Genomic DNA, 13,061 nt, shown 5'->3' on the forward strand with positions numbered 1-13,061 from the left:
GAAAATTGGGCACAGCAAAGGTGTATACAAAACTTTTAATTTCAGCTCACAGACTCAATCTGCTTATATATTTTTAAACTTCTGCTCTCTAGGTTCTTTGTCTTTTTTCTCTCTCTCTTTTCTCTTTTTCTTTGTATCACGGACAATTTCAAACATACAAATATAGACAGGAGAGTACAGATGACCCTTGAACAGTGCAGGGGCTAGGGGAGCTGACACCCCCTACACACGGTTGAAAATCCTTGTGTAACCTTTGACCCCTCCAAAACTTTAATTGTCCCTCAGTATTCTTGAGGGATTGATGCAGGACGCTCTACAGATAGCCAGACCCACAGATGCTCGTGTTCCCTGTGTATTGTAAAGTAGTATATAGGTCAGTGCATACTGTCATCCCTTCACATCTGCAGGTCCCAAATTGTGAATTAAAAACAGGACAGGGCCCTGGCCAGGTGCCTCAGTTGGAGCACCCTCCTGTGCACCAAAAGGTTGCTGGTTCAAATCCCAGTCAGGGCACATGCCTAGGCTGCTGGTTTTATCCCTGGTTGGGGTGCATACAGAAGCAACCAATTGATGTTTCACACATCTGTATTTTTCTCTCTCTGTCTCTCTCTCTCTCTCTCTGTTGTTTCTCTTCCCCTTCCTTTCTCTAAAGTCAATGGAAACATGTCCTCAGGTGAGGATGAAAGTGTAAATGGATAAATAAAACAAAAATAATACAGGTATTTATTGAAAAAAACTCTGCCCTTACTGGCGTCACTCAGTGGTTTAGATATCGTCCTGCAAAGCTAAGGGTCACTCCTAGGATTCCTGGTCAGGGCACATGCCTGGGTTTACTGCCAGGCTCCCTGTTGGAGGCAGGCAAGAGGCAGCCGATCAATGTTTCTGTAGCACGTGGATGTTTCTCTCTTCCTCCCTTCTGCTCTCTCTAAATAAAATCTAAACAAAGAAAGAAATCCATGTAGAAGTGGGCCTGTGCAGTAAAAACCTATGTTGTTCAAGGGTCAACCTTATAACGAATCCCACCTATATACCACCCAGCTTCAACATTTATCAGTATTTTCCCAGTATGTTTTCTCTGTACCTCCACTTACCTCTTCTTCCTATATCATCGCAAGTTACATGAATCAGGGTAAGTAAAGTTTACACATTGTGGTGATAGTTCATAAGTCTGATGACTTCTTTTTTGTTGTTCATTACAGTTGCCCCAGCCTTGCCCCTTGCTCTCCCCTGCACAGCCCACCCCCAGTCTCATGCCTTTTAATCTGTAAGTTCCCTTACCCACCTCACTTGGTTTTTCTCTTTCTTGCATTTACTTGTAGAAAGAAAGGTCATTTGACCTGTAGAATTTTCAGTCTGGGTGATGCTGATTAGTATCATTTTTAATGTTCTGAATTCATAATTTCCTCTAAATTGGATATTTGAACTTAGAAACGTTGAGATTCTGGTTCCTTTAGATTGCAGTGTACAATTTAAAAGTAAGTTATTTAAGCCTTTAGGATACCATAATCATAAATTAATAGAAGTTTGCTGTATTACAGGTGTGTGTTTAAATTGATCATATTTCAAAACCCCTATGTTCATTCCCTGGGATTTCAAAGGAAGTTTTGTTTATGCCTACACCTCTAATAGGTCGTGCTGTTTGCTGTTGTATTTTTGAAGCCATCCATTTCTCTGAAATGCTTCTATTGGCAATCCCTGATTGCGTTCCCTATACGGTGGAATGTCTCTGGAAATGTTTGAAGGGTCGGTTTTCTTACCTGATTTCTATACATTTCATAGTCACTTTTACTTCAAATCTGCTCTTAAAAATATTTCTGTGGTTTGTTTCCTTTCTTAAGAATGACAGAAGGCCACAGGAAGCTTTTTAGGTTATCAGTGCATTTTCTCTTTTTGATCAAAGAGATATTTTTGATGGGAGAGATGGTGTAACATAAAGGCAACGTGTCTCTTGATAACTAGGTTGGAAAGGTTTATGTAGCATTGATTTGCCTAGGATATGGAAGTGCTTTCTCAGTAGAGTTCAGTCCTCACTTTCTACAGAGAGAGCCTGAGCGACTAACTCAAGATTGCTTGCTACTCAGTGGCAATATTTGGGCTCCAAGTCAAGTTTTTTTCAAAAAATAAGTATTAATATTTTAAATTTTGTGCAAATGTACTAAGGCCCCCGAGGAAAACATGAGCCCCATAGACGTTTGGCTAAAGGGCTTAGACCTTGGTGTCAGCGCAAAGTGGATTATGGTTCACTTCACAGGCCAGGGGATGAACCTGTCTTGTCCTTTGTTGAACCCAAGCACTAGGTCAGGGCCGGGCTCATGACAGGCATTCATTTGTTGAGTGAGCGAGGGGACCAGCCAGGGCCAGGAGATGAAGAAACAAGCCCTCTGCCCTGAAATTGTTGAAGCAGCTCTGGTGCCAGTGATTTATTAGAGGTATTGCCAGTGGGTGCCCCTAGCTGGCTAAGCCATCAGTTTAGCAAAGGGAGAATGGTTCTTGATGTGAGGGTTCAAGGACATTTCCTTCCTCTCGAGCCTCATCTTATTTGCCCGAGTTACCACACTTGTGTTTTACAGTGATTGAAATAAACAGGTGTAGACAACAAAGGACAGACGATTGTGGGAAATGTACATTTTCCTTTCCTTCCCTTCCCACTGTGCCACCCCCAGGTGGGGACCAGGCCCCGTTGCTCCTATTTGAGCAAAAGCAGACCCGCTTAGTCAGGTGTTTGGTTTGGTTTACAGGACTCCTTCCAGAGACATTTTGTTAGCAGTTAGGGTAACCACCGACAGAGGAACATGCATTGTCCAGGGAGAGTCAAATCACTTGAAAGCATAACAGTGTAAGAACAAGTTATGAGTAAGTTTGATTCCTTCAGTGTGAGTGATCTCAATGAACAAAGCAGACCTTGGTCCCACTTGGTTTGTTTTTTTATTGAAAGGCACTTAACACCCTCAGTGAGAGTTCCCGGTAGTTGGGGCCCAGACTGACTGGCTGGAGTGGCAATAGAAATGCAAAGAGGCCTGTTGAGTGAGGTTGGTGACTCTGAATAGACCTTAAGGATGCTGCCTTCTGTCTTTGTAAATGCTGAGTACTCATTCAAATGCAGAAATTCCGATTAGCTGGGAGCTGAGAGGCATCAGATTTACCGACCTCTTACTCTTGGTCACCCTTGAGGGTGCAAATTGCTTTATTATAATGCATGTGATTTAACACATACTCCCATGGATTTAGACTCAGTCTTCTGGCTGATGACCCTCGAGTTATTATCTCCAGCCCTGACTTTCCCACTAATTCCCACATTCGAATTTCCACCACCTAATTAACATCTCCAATTAGCTATCTCAACCTTAACATACCCAAATAAATTATCGATCTCCCCCACACCTGTTTCCCCTGCCCCGGACTTCCTGGGGACTTGGCCCCACACTTCCCTCACCACCCATCCATCAGCCAGCAAGTCCTGTTGACATTACCTATAAAATAATTCAAACATGCCCCCTCTTTCCATGGCCACTGCAGCCACCTTTCCAGGTTTCCGTCCTCTTTCCCCACCCCTCTCCCCATTGCAACAGCCCCTAATGCATGTGCCCACTTAACACTCTGGCTTCTCCCGCCCCTTCTCTCCACAGCAGTGAAAGTGATCCTGAAAGGTAAATCAGGTTGCTTCCCACATGCCCTTTAAAAAGCTTGTGGTGATGTACTTGATAAATGCTACAACGTGATGAACCTAGCAAACGTTACCCTAAGCGAAGGAAGCCAGTCACAAAAGGCTATACGGTGTATGATTCCATTTACATGAAATGTTTAGAACAGGCAAATCTATAGAGAAGAAAGCAAATTAATGGTTGCCAGAGCCTGGGGGCAAGGTTGGTGGAGAAACAGGAATACACATTTCAACAGTGAACTTTATGTTATGTGCATTTTACCACAATTTTTTAATAAAAAGCTTCCATGGCTTCTCATTGCAGTGTTGACTCAAACTCCTTGCCACAGTCCACGAAGCCCTGCATGGCCTGGCCCCCGGTCCCCTCTCCTTGAACTCTGAGCTTCACCTTGTTGGCCTGCTCTAAGCAACCTTTAACCGAGCTGGGGGGGGGCGGGGGCGAGCCCACCCCCGCTCCTTTGTTCAAGCTCTTCCCTCAGCCTGGTCTGTCTCCAGCCCCACTGTGGGGTTGGCTCTGTATTAGCCTTTTGGTTTCCACCGTGGAGAGTCCTTTCCTGTCCATTCTCTCCCTGCATCAGCTGTTGGATTCCTTCCTAGAACTGATCACAGTACTTTTTACTTAACTTGTTTGTGTGGTCTTGCTGTTGCCCCGTGAAACTATATGAGTTCCTTGAGGGAAGGACCAGGTCTGTCCTGTATTCCCAGAGTCTGGACAGCCTGGAAACTCGCAGAACGAATGGGCAAAAATTATTTTGAGTATAGAATTAAATGAATGAATGAAGCTTGAACATTAAGAATACCAGCAGGAATTGGGGGCGGGGGGGAAGTGTGTCTGTCACACAGGTGTTTGTCAGGAGACTAATTTGTGCCGAGGACATGGCTAAAAGTTGCTGGCAACAACACAGAGTAAAACATGTCCTGCCTCTGAGAATAGGCAGCGCCTTCAGCAGTGTGCAGCCCCTTCACAGAAAGGCTCATTCGGGAAATCAGAACTGTTTAGAGGCCTCATTTACTTTTGTCCAGATGAGATGAGCTTTACTGAATCCTGTGAGAAGGGACAAGATTGTTAGCATGAATAAGCTAGTTTATTGACTAGAAGAATTTCATCAAAGAAATCGTGCCTTGTTGTTAGGAAAATATCGGTCTGTGCTGAGCAACCAGCTTTCTAACCTTCTTACCTTGTTTTTAGGTAGTACATTGTCTCCTGCCCTTCCGTGCATTAGCTCATCTGTTCTTTGAATTAACTTCTCCAGGAGGGTGTGCTGTTATTTCCACTTTGCAGAAGAGAAAACTGAAACTCCTGTAGGCCAAGCGATTTGCCTGGAGCGACAATTTTCAACCCTTGTGCTGCAAGAATTTTTAAAACATGCAATACCTGACTACTTAGCCAGGGGCTCTGACCTCTTTTCCCTTAGATTGTGAAATTAAAAAACGACAATAGCCATCTGGTGTAAATGTATCAAAAGTGTACCTTTTTTTTTTGTCAGGTTGGCAAAAAATAGTATTTTTTTGTTGTGCCACAGAGTTTCAGTGACTGGTTCACGTATGCCCTGAGATGAACAAGGTTGAACATTGGTGGCCTAGAGTCATGCCCAGCTTAGCTTTGAGCAAGTTTCTTAACCTCTGACTGGGGGATGGTGCGGGGGCAGGGCAGGGGAGAGCAACAGGGGGAAAATGGGGACAGCTGGAATTGAACAACAGTAAAAAGAAAAAAAAGTTTCTTAACCTCACTAAGCTCCCTCCCCTTGCTTTCCTCCTGTCCTTCCCCACCTACCCTGGGGACTGCAGTGAGAATTAAATGAAACTGCCTGGAAAGTGCCTGGCTCTGGCCATAAGCCTTTAGTCGAGGTTTGTTTTTGTTGCATGATTTTTCACTTAATGTCATGCTGACACTGTCCTTTCAAGGGACTGGAGGCCCCTTCTCTCCTCTGCACCTAGTGTTCGGGGCCAAAGACCCAGGCCGAGGGCTAGAATCTCAGGGCAGGGAAAGCCACAAACGTGGGTCCTTCCAGCTTCTCCCTACGTGCCTTCATCCCTCACACGTGCTCATACACAGATGCTCAGCGCAATGGAATTTCCAGCTTGGACAGGAGAAAGGAATGTATATTGAGGCCCATAATAGTCTGAAAAATAACCCAGCCTGGCCCCTTTCCCAGGGCCAGGCGTCCCCGGTGTCGTCCAGACCTCTGACCTACCGCCCAACCCAGCTGCTCTGCTGCTCTCCCAGAGCCACCCTCTCTCCAGGCAGGGTGTACATTAGCAAGACTCAAAGGGTAGGGGGTGAGAGGGCCCTCTCCCATCCACCCAGCAGGCTAATCCCCTGGGACCCCAGTACTTCAGCCAAAGCTGTTTGAGGGCAGAACCTCTGCTCACCCCACCCCACAATAGATAATGGGAAATTACAACAATGACAGAGATAAGAGGCATCCCTCAAATCCTTTTTCTTTACACTGTAGGTAAATGAGGATTGTGACTGTTTCCTACTCCCTGCAGACACAGCAACCAGGTGTCTTTAAACTTTCATGTTTCTAGAAGCCTTGAGCCCCTTAATGAAAAACAGTTCATCTTTATGCAATTCAGCGCTCTTACCCCTGGAGAAGCCTCTGTGCCCCAGGCCCTGGGTGTTTCCCTTTGCAGTACCTGTATGTCCTGTTCTTCCACAGAAAAGGAGCTCCATGGCTTTACTTCACCCTTTAGAAACCAGTGCAAAGAGTAACTGTAGAGTCTTAGAGCACTTAAAAACTGGTTTATAAAATTAGAATACTATCTTGGAAATGCCTGTGCACCTTAATATCACAACTGCAATGCTGTCTTTTTATTTTTTACTCCCTTGTAAGTGAATCAGCATTTGACTACAAAGGGTGGAAAGTGTGGATGATCGCCCTCTCCTACTAGTACTGTTTGCTTTAAGAGCAGCCTATGCCCTGGCGGGTGTGGCTCAGTGGGCTGAACGCTGGACTGCAAACCAAAGGGCCGTTGGTTCAATTCCCAGTCAGGGCACATACCTGAGTTGTGGGCCAGGTCCCCAGGGAGGGGTGCCTGAGAGGCAACCTGCATTGATGTTTCTCTCTGTCTTTTTCTCCCCCCTTCCCCTCTCTCCAAATATAAATAAATAAAATCTTAAATAAAAAAAAAAGACCAAGCTATGATCTCATATCATTTTGATTCAGTGTTTTAAAGTATAATTTAGGTTTTCTACTACAAAATAAATTGCAGGGATGTAATAGAGAGGGGGAGGGGTAACATAACTTTAAAGAGACTTAAAAACATATTAATCAGTTATGATATGGGAACCTTATTTGGATCCCAGTTTAAACAAACCTAAAAAATATACAAAAAAGGTTGATTTCTGATCAGATGTTTAATGATAAAAGGAATTCTTTTTTTTAAAGATTTTATTTATTTATTTTTAGAGAGAGGGAAAGTGAGGAGGAGACAGAGAAATATCCATGTGTGTTTGCCTCTCGCAAGTCCCCTACTGGGGACCTGGCCTGCAACCCAGGCATGTCCCTGACGGAATCGAACCTCAACCCTTTGGTTCGTAGGCCTGCACTCAATCCACTGAGCTACCCCAACCAAGGCTATTTATTTGTTTGTTTGTTTGTTTATAGACAGAAGAGAAGGGAGGGGGAAATATCAATGTGTGGTTGTCTCTTGGCACGCCCCATGCTGGGGACCTGGCCTGCAACCCAGGCATGTGCCCTAACTAGGAACCGAACCTGTGACACTTTGGTTCACAGTCTGGTGCTCAATCCACTAAGTCACACCAGCCAGGGTTATTTTTTATTTTTAAGTTCATAACTGAGTCACACCTGAATAACTTATTTTTATGGGTGTATAAAACTTCACTATAAATGGTACTTTAATATTATCCTCTCCCCTCTTATATTCACAATAACGCTTTGAGGAATGTGGACACTAAAACCTCTGTGAAGAAGCTAACAGGTTGAGAGTTGAGTGACTTGTCCAGAGTAAACCAACTCCAGGGGTGCACTGGGCCTGGCTGCCTCCCTGGGGCCCACCCAGTGAGGGGAACTCTGAGAGAATGGAGTAAACTGGTAGTAAAACAGTGTGACAAGTCAACCACAGAGTCTGGGCCCAGTCTTCACAAAGACTGGCTGGGGGAGACCAGGCCCCAGGGTCCTGGTGGGCTGATAGGCTTAATCAACTGTGTTCTAGAGGGGCAAGGGGGATATCTGAGGGAGCCTATAGGAATCAGGGCCTTGAAGATGTTACCCCTCCTCCCCAAGACAGCTTGCTGAGGAGCCCCTGCCTCCACATGCTTCAGCAGCCTGTCACCAACACTGGAGGAAGGGCCAGCCACTTTGACAGCTCAGCTTCCCTAAACCCACAGCAGTTCCCAAAGGCAACCCAGGGTTAGACGGAACCGAACAGAAATGGGGCTGGCATTGGGACTGAAAGTCCTCTCCCCTTCCCTATGTTCCCCCTTGCTGCCCTCAAAATCACTCCCATGTCTTTCCTCCTTTTTAAACTGAAGTGGCCAAGGCAGCTAGCTTTTGCAGTCTTCAATGTGGCCATAGGTGGGCTTCTTCCATATTACATTAATTTCAAGTCCTTCCTTTTTTCTAATGGCCAGCTAGGAAGGGCAGACTCATTTGGAGTCATTAATAAGCGTCTTCAAAACTGTATATGCCACAGGGATAGTGAAGGCGCTGTTAGTCATTTCTGGAAGCAGGATAGAATAATGGGAAAGACACTGAATTAGAAGTGAGAGTATAACTCATTTTAGCGCCACCACTAAGTCAACAAGCTTTGGCAATTCACTTTTCTGTCTTAATTTCCCAGCTTCAAAAATAGGGCTAACTAAACCATTCTTAGTTAGCTGGGACTCTTGTGATAATCAAAGGTGATAACTTGCCAGCAGTCACTTTGTATGTAGTGTTAATTGCCATCCACACTCAAGGTTTTATTTTTATTTATTTATTTAGCTCAGTAATTCGTTTAATTGGATCTCTTTCTTAACACAGCGAAGCATGTGTGTGGAAGGCACTGCGCTCTGTGGAGCCATGTGACTGCACACAGTGCAGCCACGTCAGGGGCACGGGGCGATTAGGTGTCAGCCTGTGGCAGTTCTTCGGTGTAGATAGGAGCTTGTATGGGGGTGGGGGAGTCCAAAGCAAAGAGGGAGGGAGCGAGATAGCAAAGGTGATGGGACTTTAACAGTTGGGAGCAAGGAGAGGTGGCTGCTGGTCACAAAATGGATTGCCACTTCTTGTCAGGAAGTTGAAACAAGGGACAAGGCTTGAAGAGTTAGAAGTCTAGAAGGTCTGGGAAACAGAGCCGTGCATCTCGGGCCCGGGAAACAGGCTCACAGGAGCCAAACTCAAACACAGTCTCTTCGCAGGGTTGGGAGTCTGCAGGTCAGGTCCGGGCAGAGGGTCTCGGCCCTGGCGCTCCAGCCTCGGGCACAGAATGACCTCTCGGCACACACCTAACCACCGTTTATGAGCAAGTCCCCTGCTCCACACTTGCTGCACGTCGTTTCATGTATGGACAACAGCCCTGTGACGGCAGTGCCGCATCCCCCCGTGAGGAATCGGAGAGGGTCAGAGATGTGAGGGGACTCACTTGTGGTCATTGCGCTGAGTGGCTGGGCGTAGTTTTGAGCTCAGGAACTGTCTGGCATCAGAAATGGGGAGGCAGAGCGAATGAGGGGCGCAAAGGGAAGAAGCTCAAAGCTAAGCTGATCTCACCCCTACTGTCGCTTCTGAAAGGGGCTCATGGAGAGAACCCGTGCTTGCACATGGGCAGGACTGAGTCCTGAAGGCAGGGGCCCCACAGAGCCAGACCATTTGCGATAGGAGAAACCACTAAAACAAATCCCAACTCAGACAATGGTTTTGACACCTTTCCAGCAATGCTTAACAAGTCAACTGCAGGGGAAACCTGGAAAATGCCAGTGAGGCGGAAACTCTCTATGAGCAAAGGCTATTTTGCCAGAATAGGTAACAACATGGAGAAATGCTTGGGACATAGTGTTAGGAAAAGCAGAATATATGATCACTATCTTGTATAAAAGTGCATAGGGAACTATATAGGAAAAGTAACAGGCTGTTACATGGTGAGGTAGGATTTTTTCCCACTTATTTTCCAAATTTTTTTATAATGTATTTTTAAATTATAATCATGAAGACAATGTGAATACATGACCAATGTTTATAAACCGGTTATAAGCCTGCTTTTTTAAGCAGAATGATATACTAGAATGAGGATGATTTTAATTGACACTCTGTTTAGTGGCATGTGTACAGTGGCTGGCACATAGTAGAGTCTCAATAAATAAGTAATAGGAGTGACTGTGTGACTACGGAAATAGTGTTAAGGTGGTGGAGTTACAGATGAAGTGTTTTCTTTGTTCAAAATTTGCTTTAATGTAACCTTGGCTTCCCAAACCTAAAGAAAACAAAAACCCCTCCTAAAGGCCAATTTGCTAGAATTCTTTATACGTTAGTCTCTGAAACAAGATTCTTAGCTGAAAAGAAGCCAATGGAGGCTAAACACGCTTTCTTTGTTCACAAAGAAAATGCTCAGCTCATCTTTCCAGAAGCACAGGCATCGTGTTGAGAGGCTTGCTTGGGCCTCCTTTTTCTCTCAAACATGCTTTGCACCCAGACAGAAGTTTCTGTGATACTCCGTGTCAGACGAGAGCCTGGAGCTATCAGCTCTCCTGAGCAGAGTGAGTGGGGGCCTAGTGCAGGGTCCTGGCCTTATGATTTAGAGATAGATAGATAGATAGGTAGATAGATAGATAGATAGATAGATAGATAGATAGATAGATAGATAGATTTATTGCAAGGAATTGGGCATGATTGGGGGGTTTGCAAGTCTGCAATCTGTTGGATAAGAGCTGATGCTATAATTCACAAATTTATTCCTCCCAGAAACCTCAGTTCCATGCTTAAGGCCTTTCAACTGATTGAATGAGGCCCACCCAAATTATCAAGGATAATCTCCTTTTCTTCAACTTAATTGATTTTTAAATCACATCTGTAAAATACCTTCCCAGCAGCAGCTGGGTTAGTGTTTGACCAAACAACGGGGTACTATACCTTAGTCGTATCGATGCACTGAACTAACCATCCCAGGTGGCACCACCCCCGCTGATGAGCAGGAGGCCAAAGCTGCATCTTTGTTTTCCCTCTGGCAAAATCAGGGCACTGAAGCGTATTGTCTTCCATGACATATCCATGCAGAAGTGGGGAGCAAGGCCACTCTCCCTGACTGAGACCCCTTGGACCAGGGACACTAGGTTCCAGATGGACGGGTCCACAACTGGATGGTTAAGAGTGACTCAGCCAAGGCTGTTTTCATACTTTGTGATAAGTGGCAGAGGCCTTGGCCCGGTAGCTCAGTTGGTTAGAGTGTCGTCCTGATACCCAAGGTTGCAGGTTCAATCCCTGGTCAGGGCACGTGCAAGATTCAACCAAGGCATGCATAAGTAAGTGGGACAACACATCAGTGTTCCCTCTCTCCCCCTTCCGTTCTCCTTCTCTCTAAAATCAATCAATTAAAAAGTTTTCTTAAAAAGTGGCAGAAATGCTTTCATATGAAGGTCTTCTAATTCAGAAGCTTTATCTAGAGGACAGCGTCTATGTAATACATAACAGTGAGCTTCCCTTGGACACACGGAGCGACCCCAGAGTCCCATCCTCTCGGCACCCTCTGACTCTTTCAGCCCCCCCCCCCAAAGCCACTAATAAAACGTTGGCTGACATCTGACCTTCTACTCATGTGATTCAAAAACTAACCTGAGGTTAAACTGTGGAAGTCAGGTGTGCCGGCCGTTCCACTTGCCTTCGCAGTTGTGTGTCAGTCAGACCTACACCATCCTCTGGCACAGCTTCTAACATGCAGTGCTCAGAAATGAACACTCCGCCCCCCAACCTACCCTGTGTGGACACATAAAGGATCTTCCTGGTGGGGGTCAGGAAGAGAACACAGAATGAGAGAGAGGAAATTAAAGCCCTTTGTGAAATGATCGGTACACAGCACAGTGTTCTGAGGGTACTCGGTCTTTTCTGCCTACTGAAAAATCAGCATAAAAAGGAAAATATTGAGGTAAAGATTCTATTTACAAAGAGGACTGTAAATAGTTATAACTCATGCCGTATAAGAACTCATGCAACAGAATATTTATCTATTAGATACCCCAAACCTAACAAGTCCAAGATTGAACTCATTTTCTTTCCCAACCTCTTCCTCCCTTTGTCTTTCCCATGTCAGCTAAATGAGTGGCAGCTCTTCTAGTTATTCAGAGGCCACGACTTTGGGCTGTCAGATGATGTTTAGGGGCTGAGTTCTGGGGGTCTCTGGGCTGGCCAAGTATAGGACCAGAATCAGACTCCTCGAAGTCCTCCAGGCATTGTAGGGCATCCCTTCACTCACCCAGTGGAATGTCTTAACCTCTTCAGAAGAGGCCTTGATGGGGACATTGGGGTTGACAATGGATCTGCGAGCTCGTACCCTTTGTTAGCGCCAGCCATTGGAGCTGGTCCTGAGGCAGATGGGGCTCAGTATTTGCTGCGCCACATGTCACGCTTGCCCCTCTAGAGTTGCCTGGGCTGGCTGTGGGGTATGTGGTCTGGGGCTAGTAGAGAGTAGTTGAGGAGGGTTGGAGCCACATGAACAAATAGCAGTGCCATGGGTCTGCAAGAATGGGCATTTCCGTTTCCATCAAGGCTGGCTGACGTGCATGTCAGGAATCACGGTACTTTTCCTTACCTGGGGAGCCACTTACAGGTGGGCAGAGCCTGGTGGTCAGCAGAGTAATGGTTCCCCAAAGATGTCCATATCCTGTGAAAATACTATTTACACGGCAAGGGGAATTAAGGGTGCAAATGGAATTAAGGCCCTGACTGGTGTGGCTCAGTATATTGAGGGCAGGCCTGCAAAGCTAGGAGTCTCTGGTTCGATTCCCAGTCAGAGCACATGCCTGGTTTGCGGGCCAGGTCCCCCATAGGGGGTGTGGGAGAAGCAACCATACATTGAGGTTTCTCTCCCTCCCTTTCTCCCTTCCGCTCTAAAGATAAATAAATAAAATCATTAAAATAAAAAAGATGACCTTAAAAGAAGGGAAATTATCCTGGATTATCTGGGTGGCCTCCTTGGAATTGCAAGGGTGCTTTAAATGTGTGGGGGGAGGGCGGGGGGAGGCAGAAAAGTCAGAGTCAGGAGAGGATTGAAGATGTTACGCTGCTGGCTCTGAAGATGGGGGGAGGGGACAGGAGCCCGAGAACACAGAGGCTGGCCTTTAGGAAAGGCTAGGAATGCATTCTCTTCCAGAGCCCCAGAGGGAACACAACCCTGCCCACACCTTGTCTCTAACTCAGCGAACTTCTAGTATCCAGAACTGAATGATAATACATTTGTGTTGTTTTAA

Source organism: Desmodus rotundus, chromosome 9, assembly GCF_022682495.2.
Source record: "Desmodus rotundus isolate HL8 chromosome 9, HLdesRot8A.1, whole genome shotgun sequence".
In the NCBI taxonomy this organism is placed as follows: Eukaryota; Metazoa; Chordata; class Mammalia; order Chiroptera; family Phyllostomidae; genus Desmodus; species Desmodus rotundus.